This window comes from Protopterus annectens, chromosome 11.part0, assembly GCF_019279795.1.
Source record: "Protopterus annectens isolate FY-2018-M chromosome 11.part0, PAN1.0, whole genome shotgun sequence".
NCBI classification, from domain to species: Eukaryota; Metazoa; Chordata; order Ceratodontiformes; family Protopteridae; genus Protopterus; species Protopterus annectens.
In genome coordinates, this window is record NC_056745.1 from 722,717,860 (window position 1) to 722,723,861 (window position 6,002).

A 6,002-nucleotide genomic window follows, 5' to 3' on the forward strand; every position below is an offset into this window, starting at 1 on the left:
GCAGGGACAAGAAACATTGGTTGGACATAATGGGCACTGGAGGTTTTAACTTGGCCCCTCAGCTGAGATCTTAACCATACAGCTGTGGCAGTGGGGAGTCTTATTGGGGATCTGGAGAAACAGGGAGAAACCAGCCCCAGACAGACTGTGATCTCTGTGTGCTCTTAAGGGAAATTGCACTTTACTGTGTGTGTATTTGTCATCCTCAAATTGTGTACATCCCCTGGCTGTTGCCAGTGGTGAGGAGTGAGGCTCCCTGATTACTGGGCCAGTGCAGGGGCAACACATATGGTGGCAGTGGTGGGGTATCCACATCACATATTAATTGGTTGACAGTGGTGAGATAGCCACATCACATATTAATTGGCTTGAAGTAGTGTGGATATTGAATTCCTATAGCCTGTGTACAGAGGTCACTGAAGGTGTCTGTACTCTAAATCAGCCACACAGTGAACATTCAGAGTTTCACATCACATTTGTTTTATTATTATTATTATTATTATTTTGTTAGCTTAGTCAGGGAGAGCAGGCAAGCATGTCAGCAGAGGAGTATGGCAAGCTGACAAGGAGCCAGTTGATTGAGATGTGCCAGGCTAAACGACTGGTGCATGCCAACCAGACTAAAGCAGAAATTATTGCAGCTTTAGTCACAGCTGCATCACAGGATAGCAACCAGGAGGACAGTCAGACTGGCCTTGGAGATGTACAACTCTCAGAAAATGGACAGCTCTATCTTTCCACAGAGGACTTAAAAATCTGTCTGGAGTTAAACAGACATGAGCTGGATCCCAAGCATTTGGAAATAGAGGCATCAGGGAGACTGAGATGTCTAGAGAATGTGGAAAATGAGAAACTGCAACATCTGAGTGCTGAGAAAAATGAAAAATGGCAACATCTGAATGCTGAGGAGAAGGAAAGGAAGAGGCAACATGAAAAGGAGATGCTGACTTCTTACGAGACTCATGGAGGTAATGAGGAAGGGAGTAAATGAACCCCAGAATCAACAAAGGACAGTAAATGTTTCCTACATAAGTCCCTCCATACCCTCTCATTACTATCAATACACCCCACTTTACAGTACTGGATAATTCTCCTACTGAACCTTGGGTGACCTTATTATATGTCATTATAGGTTCATAGGTGTGTACTAGGCTAATGGCCCTGGAGCCTTTACAAGCCTAGCCCATAGGATTACCCTGGCATCGTGCCACCAGACCTTAGTTCCTAGTGCTTCTGTCAAGTACAGCCACTGGAGTGATCCCTGGGATTAATTTTCTATTTCCCATCCACTCATCAAGATTTCTCTTGAAGAGGGTCAGTGAGGTGGACTGCTTGACATGTATGAGAAGTCAATTCCATAGCATGGGCAGTCTCTGGGTTATGAACCTGTCCCTCCAGCAAGTTCTGTTGATTGTGGTAATGAGGTTGAGGTCTCTGGAGCATGTGGTGTGGAGGTATTGGGATTTCTTTAGATGTAGCATTTCTAACAGAAGTGGGTCAGACATGGCTTTGTATGTCAAGCAGAGATCACCTTTAAGTAGGCGATATGAGACAGAGAATAGCTGGAGTTTTTTGGGTCTGTCCATATAGGACAAGTGTTTAAGGCCTAGGATTCTCTTTGTGATGAACGTTTGTGGCCTCTCCAGTAGTTGCAGGTGTCTAGTGAGGTACATGCCAAATAAGGCATTGTACTCAATGAATGGCATAATGAGGGAAGAGTAGAGGGAGACAATGACCTCTTTCTTCCTGGATGCAAAACTCTTAGTAATGAGATGTGCCACATAGAAGAACTTTTTGACCACAGTGGCAATGTGGTGATAGAAAGAGAGGTTACTGTCGACTTATGTTCCCAGATCTCTTATAACGCCTTCTGGGTTCAGTGGACTACCATCAATGTGGTAATTCAAGGGAACCGGGTTTTTCCCAAGGGGCATGACGACATATTTTTTGGCATTGAGATTAAGACCGTGGTTCTGACACCAGTTGTTGGTCTCATTGAGGCCTTTCTGTAGGATGTCAACATCACTTGAGGAGTTAATAATAGCTCCCAACTTGCAATCGTCTGCGAACTTTGTTAGCCAGAGTCCCTTTGTGTTGGCCTGGACTTCAGAGAAGTAGATACCAAACAGGAGAGAGGACCCAGGACTGAACCCTGTGACTGGTCAGCAGTCTGACTTGGAGTCAGCTACTTTCACCCTGTGGGTTCTGTCTGTGAGCCAGTTTGCAACCCACCTAGTGATATAGGGGTTGATGCCTAGCTTTGTGAGCTTTTCTATGATTCCCGAGTGGGGAATGGTATCAAAGGCCTTGGCGAGATCATGGTAGGCTGAATGAACCACCTTGCCTTCATCCACAGCTCTGGTGACTGATTCAAAGAAGTCGACCAAGTTGAGCAGCCATGATCTACCCTTCACAAAACCAAACTATGTAGGATCCACAGTTTGGAGATTCCCTACATCCTTGTTTATTAGGTCCATGATGATGCATTCCATAGCTTTGCATATCAGACTTATCAGGCTAAGTAGTTCCCGGGGTCTGTAGTCGCTCCTCCTTTGTAGAGATGGATGACTGTAGCAGTGTGCCATTCGGTAGGGACAAAGCCTGGGGTGAGGCTGTGATTGAACAGGGCACACAGGTGAGGTGACAGTTCACTCTATAGTTCATGTAGAACACAGCCAGGGATATTGTCAGGTCCCATGGAAGCTTTATTCTTGGCCTTGGACAGTGCTGTTTAACCTTTGCAGCAGTAATACTGGGTGCCTGGCAATCTGCTGGTATTGTGATTGGTCCTTTGGGGGGAGGGGTAAAGTTGGCACTGAATCTGTCAACCAGTATATTGGCAATATCTGTTGGCTCAGTATAGGAGGTACCATTATGCAGTAGCTCAGAGCAAATCTGGGTATTGCCATGGAGATTCTTTACATAACTATGGAAGGTCTTGTGGTTGTCTTTACTATCTACTGCAATTCAGTTTTCATAGCTAGATTTAGATGATTTGTTGAGGGATCTCAACCTTTTGTTGAGGCTGATAAGGGAGTTTTTCCAGTCTTGGGACTTCACCTTATTCCGCATCACTTTCCTCCTCTGTTGTAGAGTTTGTTTATGGCAAGAGACCACCAGATTGGCTTCCTTTTTTTGAGGAGAGCATCTTGGTTCTATTGGGTATGGCGAGATCCATGCATTTGTATAGGTGTTCGTACAGTGCATTGGTGGGCGATTCGGCAGTCATGCAACTATTCTCCATTTGTATGTGTGCCGTGAAGTTAGCCACCTCTGTTTTTAGAAGCATAAAGTTAGCTTTGCAGAAGTTTTTCATGGTGGTTACCTTTGTGGGGGGATTGGGAGGGCTGTGGATTTCTAAGGTGATTAGTTTGTGGTCAGATCTAACCAGGGAGGAGTTCACTATTGGTGTAGAGCAATGGTCGCCCATGTTAGTAATGAGCAGGTGAAGGATGATGCTACCTCTAGTGGGGGTAAGAACGAGCTGGTCCAAGGCATTAGAATTAATGAATTCCAGAAAGTGTTGGCCAAGTACACTGGTACATGAGTAGTTTTCCCAGTTAATGGAGGGGTAGCTGAAATTGCCCAATATGAGAGTATTAGGTTGGACCCTAATATTCTCCAGGGTGCTTCGGAGCATGGAGTGTGAGTCTTGGGACATGGTTGGGGATCTATAGCAGGCTACGACCTGAATCGCTATCTTACCCAATGTTAGCTGCACCTGAAGTATCTCAGATGCATTACGTTGGGCTACCAAGTCTGGAGGTTTGTGCATCCTTTATGAACATGGAAACACCACTGCCTTTTGAGCTTCTGTCTAAGTTCTGGGGCCGAAAGGTGTGGAATGAGTTATAGCCTGGTAGTGCAGGGGTACTTTCTGCTGCCTTGAACCAGGTCTCTGTTACAGCACAAATGTCGATGCTCTCCATTTTAAGGAGTGCTTCAAGTGAGTGCATTTTGAGATTTAGACTTCTACCATTGAGCAGCATGACTCTCAGATTGCATTTGTTTGTAGCTGTTATGGTGGTAATTTGGTCTTTGGAACACCACCTAAAAAGGCACTATAGGGGTGGTAAGAGCCTTGGCTAGTATCCAGAAGCCCAGGGGTGACAGATGCAGGCCATCTCTGGCAAAGCATTGAGGTCTGTCAATCATGTCATCCCAGGCAGACAGATACTGGATCCCCTTAGAATGACAGCAGAAACTTAGACAACTGTCAAAATCAATCATTTTCGGCTTGTACTGTGGTATTATTCTGGGTTCATAGGTTCAGAGGTATATACTAGGCTAATGGCCCTGGAGCCTTTACAAGCCTAGCCCATAGGATTACCCGTGCATCGTGCCACTCGACCTTAGTTCCTAGTGCCTCTGTTGAGTAGAGCCACTGGAGTGAATTATATCAAATGAAACTTATTTCTGGACATCCAGCATCTCACAACAACATTCCATTATCTGTATTTCTCCTCTCAAGACTGTTTATTCCCCAGTCTGTATTATACTGTTTGCCCACCCTAACAATTATATTATACTGCTCTGCATATCATTATATTGCATCATGCTGTTCTTTGTATGTATGCTTCTAATATAATTTTTTTTGTTTATTTTGCCTCACATTAATGTATATTCTAATTGTCTGTAACATGTTATTGGAGCTTTTCTTCCCGTGTCTGCACTGAAAATGGGCTCTTCATGACCCAGTGGACTTCCCCTGTCATCAAACTGAAATACATAAATAAACAGATAAATACATTTCTTCCCCATTTTACAGAGGAGAATAATTTTGATAGTTTAATTCATATGTTTGAGAGGGTATGTAAACAGTATAATGTTCACCAAGGGCTCTGGGTTTGGTTCCTGACCCCCATACTCCATGGTAAAGCTGTAACTGCAGTTTCTATACTGTCTGATACTGATTGCTTAAATTATAATACAGTCAAAATGTGTTTGTTAGAATGCTTTAACACCTGAAGCTTACAGAAACAAGGTTTGTGAGCACAGATGCAAGGCAGATGAAAATGTGTGTGAATATACTGTTGAACTAAGCACTTATTTTCATAGGTGGGTGAATGGATGTCAGGTCACTTTTGAAGCGCTGGCAGACCTTTTGGTGAGGGAACAAGCCCTTAGCACTTTGCCTGAGGACATGAGAATATGATTAGCTGATAGACAATGCAGTACTGCAGATGAGTTGGGGAAGAAGGGAGACCAATACCTAGCATGCAGGGCATCACTGCACAGGAAAGGGACACCCAGTGCTGCTCATGGGTGTAAGGGAACCCATGGTGGGCAGCTCAGACTGCCCCAACAGAGTCTGGCAGTAGCAGGGAAAGCCACTAGTCTAGGTACACATCCAGGACCAAAGGTTAAATGTTCTAAATGCAACCAGTGGGGTCATGTATCATATAGATGTCCATGGAGGCAAGGTGGGGAACAAAAGGTGGGAGAGCCAGTAAGTGGGAATGGCAAAATGCCAGCAGTAAGTTGTCCCAAGACAACAAGGGTACCAAACTACCACAAGAGGTTATATCCTATCTTAGTAAATGGGAGAGAGGCCATTGCTAAGAGAGACATGGCCTCTGACCTAACTATTGTGAAGCCTGCAATGGTTAAAGAGAAGCACTATGTGCTTGGGCAGTCTACTCCAGTCAGAGTTTTAGAAGGGACCCCATTCCAAATACCTTTGGCTAGGGTTCACCTTGACTGAGAGGGTGGAAAAGGAAGCCAGCAAGTAGGTGTGTTTGAAGATATCCCTGCAGGTGTACTAACAGGGAATGATTTTGATAATGTAGTACCATGTGTGCATGCAGTTACACACAGTCAGGCTTGGAGACAATCATGTGGGTCTGGCAGCCTGAGGGAGACCCAGACAGACTGCACACTTGCAGCCAGGACTGGTAAGATGGTTACTTCAGGGAGGGAGCTACCCTTTAGTATTGAGACTGAAGGTGAGCCACAGCTGATTGTGGGTACTGATGTTCCCTTGGAAAGAATCACTGTAAGGG